Here is a 12,123-nt window from a genome sequence, read left to right as displayed (position 1 = left end):
GAGCAGATATTCACACAGGTCACCCTGGCTGATGGCACGGGTTCACCTGAGGTGCGGGGTCTAAGCACTAACCGGTATTCACCAGAGCTCCCAAAGGTGGAGATGGGCTTGGCTGCGTGTTAGTGCCAGGTCGCGGTCCTCAGGATAGCCCCACCAGGAGGTGAGCAAGCCGGGGGTCTGGTAGCAGATATAGCAGGTAGAGGTCAAGCAGAAGCGTAGTTGAGAAACAAGCCAAAAGTCGGTAACCAATAGTTGCAGGTTGGGATTCAGCAGAAGCGTAGTCCAGGAGCAAGCCAAATGTCGGTAACGAAAGGTAGCGAGGATACGGTCGGCAGCAGGAGAGATAGAAGCAAGATATTGGCTGGTAAAGGCACAATATTCTGGCAAGGAGGAAGTGCAGAGACATGGCTTATATCAGGAAGTTCATGGGAGGAGCAAAGGGTTCAAGGTTCAAGGCAAACAAGATTCAAGACAAGATCACTAAAGGAATTGTCCAAGGAGCTGTCCAGCATTCCAGGTGGCTCAGCAAGCAGAGTCACTGCCAGACACACCAGAGGTCCCAGGTTTAAGCCCAGGTCCTAACAGCCTAGTTCTCTCCTAAAGGTAGCGTGATAACCCTAAGGTCTAGAATTAAAGGAGCTGTGTCCGTCAATGAACTTAAGAGAAAAGGATTTTACGGTGAGTACAAAAATCCAATTTTCTAAAACACACATGTGAATGTGCACAGAGTAAAAATTTTGAGAAACAACAATGTGTGGCTTCTTCTTTCAATGCTCAATGCCAGTTTTGTAAGTCATTTTCTGTTTACAGTGACAACGGGGCTTATTTACTAAAGGAAAATTTACTTGGCACTACAAGTGCATTAGGAGAACCTAGGAGACAGCCAAAGAAAAGCAAGCAATAAAGAAAATTCTAGATTGTATCTAAACATTTTTTTTATTAATACAAATTATACATTGTCTGGCATTGCAATGGCCCCCCTATCTGTAAAATAATTAACATATTTCTTCCAAACTTTACGGGCGCTTTGGGGTGCCAGTACGGCCAGCATCCAGGCCTGTCAGGTAATTGTCTGTAATAAGTCCGGCCTCAGGCCCAACTGAGGCTATATAATTCAGTGTTTTTTTCTTAAATATTTGTGCAGTATGCAGCAGCATAGGATGATATGGTTGATGGCCATCTGGCCATTATCCTCAAGGTATTCTCAATGACTCTTCTTGCTCTGGCCAGCCGGTAGTTAAAAACCCTTCTCTCCGGGGTGAGGGTCCTTTGGGGGGAATGGCCTCTTCAGGTGCTCGCCCAGACCAAAGGCTTCATCTGCAATAAAGATGAAGGGGAGTCCTTCCATGTTATCCGCATCAGGTGGCAATGCTAGGTCACCAGTCTGGAGACGCTGGTAAAACTCCATTTGGGCAAGGACTCTGACATCCGGCCATTCTTCCCCACATACACATAGAGGAACTCATAGTGTTTCTACACCACCGCCATTAATACTACACTATTAAACCCCTTATAGTTATAATAGTAAGACCCGAAAGGGGTGGTGGCACAATGTGGACATGCTTTGCATCTATAGCCCCTCCACAGTTGGGAAAGTCCCAATGGTCAGCAAAATGGAGGCCACAGTCTGCCGTTCCTGTGGCGTTAAAGGAAACTGTGGAGTCAAACAAGAAAAGTACTTTTGCACTTAACATTGCAAGCAGATTACACAAAAAACATTCTTGCACAACATCAGTACAACATTTATTTTTAGGAGTATTTAAAGACAAAAATATAAGGCCTACTAATCAGATTCCTCACCCCCTCTGATGGCCCATTGATAAAATTGTATGGGGGGGGGGAAGGGTTTGAGGTGACTTTGGGGGCCCAAAAAAAAAAGCCTCCAGCACTCTGCCTGAATTTAAGGACACACATAACAATTGGACACATTTTACGGTGTGTTTCGGGGAAAGCAGTACAATGGACAATATACATTGTTAAGGAACTAGGCTATAGGTGTATATGGGCCCAGGATAGCATGCTGGGGAGGTTAGTGAAGGCAAATTTGCATGTAGGCCAAAAAAGGAGCGTTAAAAGCTTCCAGCGTGCATGAGGATAAAGGGGACATTCACAGCATATTTCACTAATGGTAATTTGGGAATATTGAAATAAATTCAATAGACTGGAAAACATTAAATACATATAATGTGATGTTAAAGGAGAAAACTTACCTTAATATAGTCCTTCTGCAGGACCTGAATGATGGCAGAACAGGTCTCTGGAATAATGATCCCCAGAGCCTGGGGGGAGATGCCTGTTGAGAAATTGAGGTCCTGCAGACTTCTCCCATTCGCCAAGTACCGCAACATGGCGACTAGCCTCTGCTCTGGAGTGATGGCTTTCCCTTATGCTGATATAAGGGGTGAGCAAAGCCAACATACGGTGAAAAACGGGGTCCGTCATCCTGAGATAATTCCTGAAATCATCAGGATTATTCTCCTAGACACGGGGAGAATTTATCTCCGCTATTAAGGCGATTAAGTTGCAGGACAAGGAAGAGACAGAGTATTTGCAGCAACAGGAACGCGAGAGGGCGAGGGCTCATGCAGACGCCCCTACGAGGGCCACGTATGAAGCCTTACTGGAGGCGAGGCACACTCTGTCCATTTATTTTACGGGATAGGCTTGCGCGGAAATGATAAAAAGGGCACAAACGACCTTTGCCGAAGGGGACAAAAACTGGAAGCTCTTGGCCATGCTGGTGGCAGATTTCCATTCTCCCACCTGTATACCAGTGATTAGGGAACAGGGAGGAAACTTAGTGGATGAACCAGGATGCATTATGCAAGTTTTTGTTCAATACTACACATCCCTCTACTCTCCCATTCCCCCCTACGATCGCTCGGCCCTGGAGTCCCTTCTGAAGGACCTACCAATACCAAGACTTTCAGAAAATGACATGTGTACTCTAGATAGCAAAATTACTAAAAAAGAAATAGAACAGGCAATATTTTCCTTTCCTCCAAATAAGGCCCCAGGTCCTGACGGCCTTCCAGCCGATTTTTATAAGGCCAATGTAGAAATATTGGCCCCTAGACTGAATCTACTCCTAGAATATTGTCATGAACATAATACCCTGCCTGACTCAATTCTAGAGGCCTATATAGTCCTTCTATTAAAACCAGGGAAGGACCCAAGGGACTGTGCTTCCTACCGACCTATAGCCTTACTAAATATGGACCTGAAAATTTTGAAGATCCTAGCCCTCAGACTTGCTAATGTACTCCCCACTATTGTAAACATCGATCGGATGGGCTTCATGCCTGGGAAGTCAACCGATACGAATCTCAGGAGGTTATTCACACACTTACAAATCAGACAGAGCACTGACAGTACCAGAATTGTAGTCTCTATAGACTTCGAAAAAGCCTTCGATTCGGTCGACTGGCAGTACATGGCAATGGTCTTAGAGATAATGATATTCGGGCCGTGGTTTAGGAAATGGGTGTCTCTGCTTTATGAGAGGCCGAGAGCAGCAATCCGGTCGGGCACATCCACATCCAAATTTTTTGAAGTGGGGAGAGGGACTCGTCAGGGATGCCCACTTTCCCCCTTTTTGTTCTCTCTTGCCCTGGAACTGCTGGCGGTTGCCCTTAGTTCGGATAAAGACATCAAACCCATCCAGGTGGGTACTATAGATGAAACTCTGGCGCTATACACAGACGATATGCTGCTGTTTCTTGAAGACCCGGGAAATCCCTCAAAAAGGCCTTAGAGACCATTGATCGCTTTGCCACCTTTTCGGGCTTAAATGTGAATTGGGGCAAGTCCTCCATCCTGCCGATAGATCCCAAGGCCCAATCAAAGGCTGATCCGAATTTACCACTGCAATGGGTCTCTTCTTTAAAATATCTGGGTGTCCAGGTAACGGCCAATGTACAAGATTACTTTACTTTGGGCCCCCAAACCCCCTAGGATTGGACTTAAGGTACTGCAGGAACCGGGAGACTGGCAAAAATATTATTTAGCCGGACAAATGGTTTTTACCCACAGATGGCTAACTGCTGATGACGGAGACGCAGCCACGGTCTTGGAGGCCACGCACCTGGGGTCTTATGACAGTCTCCATTTTGCATTGTTCAGAGGACTGAGATCTGACCTCCAACTGACATTGACAATGAAGGCCACCATTAGGGCATGGGTGAGAGTGGTGTGCCCCATCTATGGGGGAGCGTTGCCCTCAACTCCCATTTGGATAAACCCGACCTTACCCCAGTTGTATAATTTACCAGACCCCGTAATTTGGGCGATAAAGGGAGTCAAGACACTGAACGACATAACATCCTATGGTGAGTTACAATCTTTTCCACAGCTACAATCCGGACATGACCTTCCCAATTCTTACCTATTTAGGTTCCTACAGGTACGACATGCCTTCCAGGTGTAGTTTCGCAAGCGGAGCGTGGAATCCCTACCCTCGGCTCTTGAAACAATGCTGACTAAGGATGAGCTGGCAAAGCCTCTTTCGGAAGCATACAAAGAATTCTTCAAGGTAACCCCAAAGGCAATCACCAGGTGTAGGGAACGGTGGGTAAGGGAAGTCCCATGTGTACAGGGTAACGACTGGGATGACCCGTGGGTCCAACCGTTCAAGCACTTAGTGTCCGCAAGAGATAGGTTGATTCAGTTCAAATCTTTGCACAGAAGCTACTAAACACCTACCGGATTGGGTGAAATCTTCCCTGCGGGCTCGACGGAGTGTTGGAGATGTCTTCACTGATCTGCCGACGCAGATCATATTTTTTGGCACTGTCCCCATATCCAGAAATTCTGGACCGATGTCGTTTTACGTGTTTCAGGGTTTAATTTCAACTCCTATACCAAAGACCATTAAGGTGTGTCTCCTGGGTTTAGTAGATGATGTGGTACCTACACGGGCAATGCGTACGATGTTGAATGTCCTCTTTTTTTATGGTAGGAAAGCTATTTTGCTGACCTGGAAGAAGTCAGAGGCTCCGAGCGTTGCTGCTTGGAGGGGACTGGTGAACTCAATGCTACCTTATTATAAAGCCACATATGAAGTTAGGGGCTGTAGGAACAAATTTGAAAAAGTATGGCTCTCATATTTTAACTCCAGCGCCACCGTGGGGTGAAGGGGGGGGACATGAAGAGGACGGGCACTGGGCCTGTTTGAGCTTTAATCTACGCAATAATAGAAATCAATAATTGGTGTGTCACGGGTAATTTCTGTTCAGAATGGCAACATGGACTGAACATGATAACACCATGAATAACGGGTAATGATAGATCACCTTATCGAGATGTGACTGGTAGGGGTGGGAGGGGAGGAGGGAGGGGGGTGTTCGTAGTTGGCAGGTTTCTGTTAGAGTAGGTGTCACGTACCTTTAAGCAGAGCCCGGAGTGCAGGGAGTGGCCTCTCGTAGACCTCTGACTCGAGAGACCCTGGTAGTGGTGACAGGGGCTCAGGAGCACAGAGGGGCACAAGTGCCTGACTGGATAGCAGATGGTAGAGGCAGAAGACCGTTGAAGGAGGAGGTGTATTGTAGTCCGGTGTCTGAATGCAGGCAAAGGTGAGATAAGGTCCAGCAGACAGCAGAAGGGTTCCTGTAGTCCAGCAACGGCATACAAGTGATTGCAGGAGGTGACAAACAACGGAGGGGTATTGTAGTCCAACAACGGATGCAGGTGCAATGGATAAGCGGAAGCGGAAGAGTCCAGTAGTCTGTGGCCAAAGGTAGAAGGCTACAAACGCAGAAGGAGTACAGCCAAATATTGCGGAGGACTGGGAGGTGTCCTGTAGTACAACAGCAAGCAACTTACAGTTGACGGATGGTGTAACAGTCCAGGTCAGGCACAGGCGGGCAGATCAGGTACAGAAACGGAATCCAGAAGAATAGTCAGGTACAAGCCAAAGTCGGGGGGCAGGCAGCAAACAGCAGAATCGGGAACAAGCCGGGTTCGATACGGATCAGGGTACAGGTACAGGTACAGGTACAGGTTCAGGTTCAGGTTCAGATTCAGATACGGATCACCAGGACGCACAGGAACGCTGTTGATCAGGCAGCAAGGCAGTGAGGCATGGATCCAGTTTAAATAGCGCTATTGGCGCCAATTTGCGTCAAACGGCCGCGCGCGCACCCGCGTGCGCGCTCCCACGCGCACGCGCACGCGCGGGCGCACGTGCTCCCACGCGCACGCGCACGCGCGGGCGCACGTGCACGCGCACGCGCGCACCGCCGATCGCGGTAACGCTCCTGGAACTGGGCAAGAGATCTTCTGCGACTTTCGCCGCTCGGACGTCCGTGAGGAGGATCTTCCTGACAGTAGGCCTGGTTATGGATATTGTCCGATGGACATATCCACTGCTGTATGTCATGTATTTTAAAAATTCAATAAAAAAGATTACAAAAAAAAGGATTATTCTCCTGGATCTCATGAAGCAAAGGCATGTGTGAGAACTGGTCACGCTGGAGTAACCAATTATTGGTCCATGAACTCCTTGTCCTGTTCATGGACTGGGCTTGGTTCAAAATATGAACCCCAACACCAAACCTCCACACAGCACGAACTCTACGACGAGTACATATCTACACCATGGTTTCAAACCGGTTGGCTGGTCAGAACAAACTTAACAGAATGCACAGAAGATAAGCAAGGCCTGTGAAGCTGAAAATCAGTAACGAGCGGACCAAAATGCATTGAAAAACAGATACGAACTGACTACACGCACTGTAAACCAGATACAAACCCACAAGCACAAACTGAACAGCAGTAAAACGATCTGAAAAAGCTGGAGTCTGAAAAGTGTGAATCGTCTCTAACCAAACTTCTACTAACACGAGATGTGACGTGTACTGTGATTTATTAAAGATAGCCACTCTGTGAGTATTATCAGATTCAAAATGCCTGCCCCATTGTCATATCATGCTGTTTCCTAGTGTGTTTTAAACATTTGTATACTTATACATATTGTACTTACTTGATCCTTTTGCTCAGTGGCGTAACTAGAACCTTCAGGGCCCCGATGCAAGAAACCATGAAGGGCCCCCCTGAACCCTAGCCAGGGCCCTTCCCTCCGAGTCCGGCGGTGGAACTCCAGGGCAAGGTCACAGGTATGACCTTTATGAGCCCTGTAGTTCCACCACTGGCATCAGTTGTTTTTTTAAATTATTTTATTTTTAGGTGCCCCATTGGGGGACTGTCCCTAGGCAGGATGGGGTCCCCGTCCCCAGAAGAGATGAGGTCCTTTTCTCCAGGGCAGATGAAGTTACTGCCCCAGGTGAGAAGGGGTCCCTGTCCCCAGGGGAGATGGGGGTCCCTGTCCCCACGTGAGAAGGGGCCCCTGTTCCCAGGGGGAGATGGAGGGGGTATGTAATGGTGTGTGGATGGGGTCTTCTCACTCACCATGACCAAGCTGCAGGCCGCGCACTCATCCATGTTGGCCTGGGCTCCATCCAGTGTGCTGGACGGGCAATCAGCATATCTCCCAGAAAGACCTTTCATCATCTGTGTATGACGGGGTAGGAGGGGGGCTGTCAGACAAGCCTGCAGTGTCCTCCGGGGAGCCGGCTCTCATAGGGCTGCACTGCATCTGTGTGCTTAAAGTTTGTTTACCCGGGAGAAGTATGCAGTGCATTGTGGGCTGAACTCGGGGGGGGGGGGGCGGGACTATGGCTGGGGAGAACAGACATCGGACTGAGCAGCAATGCATGGAGCAGGAGAGGGGTACTCTGAGGAGCCAGCTGAGGACACAGGTCATGTGGGGAATGCACAACTAAAGAGCAGCCAGTGAGATAGTTGAGCATGGAGCTCTGCTAGTCACCCTCCACCTCCAGCCACCCGTGTGTATGGTGCACTGGTACCCCTAGCTGCCGGCCATATGTAGAGGGGGCTGCATGGGCCCCCTGCAGCACAGGGCCCAGTTGCGGTCGCGACTGCTGCACCCCCTATAGTTACGCCCCTGCTTTTGCTGTTGTACCACTAGATATTACAGCTTGTTCTAAATCAGTCCCTGAAGGAGGAACTAAATATCTAAACATATATTCCGAAACATTTTGTGACTTCTGTGTACATGCACTTCGTTTGGCCTCTCACCATAAGATCAATCATGTGTTTCAGAACCTAGCTGTAATGTATCTATATAGTGTGATTATCCAATTTGTTTTTAAGATACTCTAATGTTGTGGAAAAAATGTACACATATGTTTTTTGTATTTAATACATTTTACATACGCTTGTTACTCATATCTGGTATTTCCCCTCAGCCCATACAATCCCAGGGGCAACCCCCTTTTTTGTTTTTTTCAACTCATGTAAGGGGGGACTCCACTGGGGACACTTAATGTAAGGAGGGACTCTACTGGGGGCATCTTATGTAAGGAGGGACACTGCTGGGAATGCCTGATGTAAGGAGGGACTCTGCTGGGGACACCTGATTTAAGGAGGCACTCTGCTGGGGACACCTGATGTAAGGAGTGACTCTGCTGGGGACATCTGATGTAAGGAGTGATTATGCTAGGGACACCTGATGTAAGCAGCGACTCTGCTGGGGGAACCTGATGTAAGGAGGGACTCTGCTGGGGACACCTGATAGAATCTGGTGGCAGGTGATGTGGAAAGTGACATACGCAGGGCGGACTCCCACTGATTCGGCATTATGGGGAGTTGAACTATTTCATTTTATATTACAATGTAATAATAGAAATAATGCGCTTCAATCAGCCTGACACCATAAAAACCATGGTACCGGGATGATTGAAGCACTAACACCAGGTGTTTGGAGTATCTTTATCTGCTGATTGTTAAACTTTATTGAATACACATATTCCTTTTGTTGTGTAGGATGTGGACCTGCTGTCCCTCAATCCCTTTCTTTCCTTCCTTCTCTCTCCTTTCCTCCCTATTTCTTTCTTTCTGCCTCCATCGGTCGTTCATCTCAGACTGAATCCACACTCCATCGAGCCACACCCAATATTCAGTTTAAACCATGCCTGTTTTTCTTCCCCCATTACGGCCAACCTAGAAATGTATGCCCCACCCCCTAATTATAATAAGACTTACAGACAAAAAAGTAAGCCTATACATTTTTTGACAATGTTAGCAACTATGCATTGCAGGTAATAGGCGCCGATTTGACATGCGATTTCACATGTCAAATCACATGCCAATTAGGCCCAATGTGAACGTCGGCTCATTGTCAAAGTTTAATTGAGCAAACAGAAATTATAAGCTGATTGGCTACCATGCACGGCTGCACCAGATTCTGAGTGCTCCAGTTTTAGTAAATCTCCTTCTATGTCCAACCTCATTTGCTGCATGCATTTATGTTCTACTGCTGTGCATACTAAGCTCTTGCCAATATAAGAAGTATGTTTATTTCTAAGCAGGTGTGTGTTCATTCTTTGATTTTAACCACTAGGCGTCCGCGCTATAGCTGATAGACGGCTACAGCGTGGACTCCAATTGCCGGGAGGGCGTCCCTGGACGTCCTCTTGTTTACTTCCCCAATGCATGCCGCCGTGGGCACGCATCGGGAAGTTCTGTGTTGGCCGTGTCCCTTGGACACAGCCAATCACAGATCATGCTAAATGGCCAATCACAGCGGCCATTTAGCACTTAATCGCAGTGTCCAATGAGAGATGATCTCATATGTAAACATATGAGATCATCTCTCATCGCCTGCTCTCCCTCCTCCACAGAGACAATGTGTGAGGAGAGAGAGCGAACGGCTGCAGCTTGCGAGTAAAAAAAAAAAAAAGAGGGGGAAAATAAAGTGCCTACAGCACATGTCAGTGCCATCTGTCCCCAGTGTCATATGTCCCCAGTGCCATCTGTCATCAGTGGCACGTATAAGTGCCACCTGTCATCAGTGTAACGTGTCATCAGTGCCATGTATTAGTGCCATCTGTCATCAGTGCCACATATTAGTGCCACCTGTCATCAGTGCCACATCAGTGTCATGTGTCATCAGTGCCACCTATTAGTGTCATCAGTATCACGTGTCATCAGTGCCACGTATCAGTGCTATCTGTCATCAGTGCCACCTGTCAGTGTCACGTGCCATCTGTTATCAGTGTCACGTGTCATCAGTGCCACGTATTAGTGCAATCTGTCATCAGTGCCACGTATTAATGTCATCTGCCATCAGTGCCACGTATTAGTACCATCTGTCATCAGTGCCAAGTATAAATACCATCTGTCATCAGTGCCATGTATTAGTGCCACGTGTCATCAGTTCCACGTATTAGTGCCACATGTCATCAGTTCCACGTGTTAGTGCCACATGTCGTCAGTGCCACATATTAGTGCCATCTGTCATCAGTGTCATTGTCCTGGTACTCCAGGGCCACATCAGTATCACGTGTCATCAGTGCCACGTATCAGTGCCATCTGTCAACAGTGTCATGTGTCATTGTCCTGGTACTCCAGGACCTTCAAAAGTGTAATAGGTAGTCAAGAAGTTAGATGTGTAATTTATGCTCCTAGAGCACGTGACGGTGCTCCCTGCATGTTGGGCTTCTCTATGTGGCCAGTCAGTGAAAAAGTCTCACACATGTGGTATCGTAATACTCAGGAGGAGTAGCAGAATGTGTTTTGGGGTGTCATTTGTGGTATACACTTGCCATGTGAGAGAAATAACCTATTACAATGACAATTTTGTGGGGGAAAAAAATCTTAATTTTGCAAAGAATTGTGGGAAAAAACCTCACCATGCATCTTACTAAAAACCTTGGAATGTCTACTTTCTGAAAAATGGGTCATTTGGGGGTATTTGTACTTTCCTGGCTTGTTCGGGTCGCAAGAAATGATATAGGCCGTCAGTTAATCAGGTGTGATACATTTTTTATGATTTGCACCACAGCTTGTAGACTCTCTAACTTTCACAAAGACCAAATAATATCCACTAATTTTTTACCAAAGATACAGTATGTAGCAGTATAAATTGTGGCCAAAATGTATGAAGAAAAATGAATAATTTGCAAAATTTTATCACAGAAACTGAGAAAAATGTGTGAAGAGTAATTGTCCTTCAAAGTATGAGAGCACCGAAAGCTGAAAATTGGTCTGCTCACGAGGGGGGTTTAAGTGCCCAGTTGTCAAGTGGTTAAATATATCCAGGAAAAAGGTATTTTCTAGTGGTGTCTTTATATGTACCTACAGTGTTTTACTTTCAACCATGTCAGTGGGGCTAAGATTGTTCTGGGAGTCGAGGCTCAGAACAGGAGACCCAATATTAACAAGTGGCTCCTTCGGGGGTGGTGCTACATAAGCAAAAAGGAATTGTTCATGTAAGGGCCCTTTCACACTGAACGCATTTGGCTGCATTTTGAACTGCACTCCAACTGCATAGATGGCCCAAAATTGTGGTAATCCTATGGTCATAGTTCACATCATTACAGTGCAGTTAAGGGTCCATTCATACCAGAAACTGCACCTAACTGCGTGTTTTTGACTGCATGTTTACATGCATTTGAAGTGTGCTTGATGTACAATTTAATGCGTTTTGCATGTGTTTTGTGCTGCGTTTAGCACTGCATTTTCATATACATTTTTGGGCTTGGCTTTCTTGGCTTAAAGGGGCGTTTGAGGTGCATTTGTAGCATGTTACCTGCATTTTGGTGCAGAAAAATGCAGCATGTGCTACTTTTTGAAATGCACTGATGTGAACTGTGCCCAGGCCAATTTTCAGCTTTCAGTGCTGAATGACAATTGAGCGGTCATGCACAACTCTACCCAAATGAAATGTTTATAATTTTTTTTTTCCACAAATAGAGCTTTCTTTTGGTGGTATTTAAGCACTGCTGTTTTTTCAAAACAGTCATATAGGTTGTTATAAAATTTTGCAAACAGGTAATTTTTCTCCTTCATTCATGTGAGGCTGCACTGATGGGCACTGATAAGGCGGCTCTGATGGACATTGATAGGTGGCACTGGTGGATATTGAGGAGGTGGCACTGGTGGATATCAATGCACTGAAGTGCATTGATAGGTGGCACTGGTAGGTGACACCGATTGGCAGCATTGGTGGACACCACTGGTAGGGACTGATTAGTGGCCCAGATATGCACTGGCAGGTGGCACTGGCAGGCAGCACTGGTGGGCACAGATGAGGCGGCGGTGGCT

This window comes from Lithobates pipiens, unplaced genomic scaffold (assembly GCF_037356315.1).
Source record: "Lithobates pipiens isolate NorthernLeopardFrog02 unplaced genomic scaffold, aLitPip1_a1.2 Scaffold_8, whole genome shotgun sequence".
Taxonomy (NCBI): domain Eukaryota; kingdom Metazoa; phylum Chordata; class Amphibia; order Anura; family Ranidae; genus Lithobates; species Lithobates pipiens.
This window is presented reverse-complemented; position numbering follows the sequence as displayed.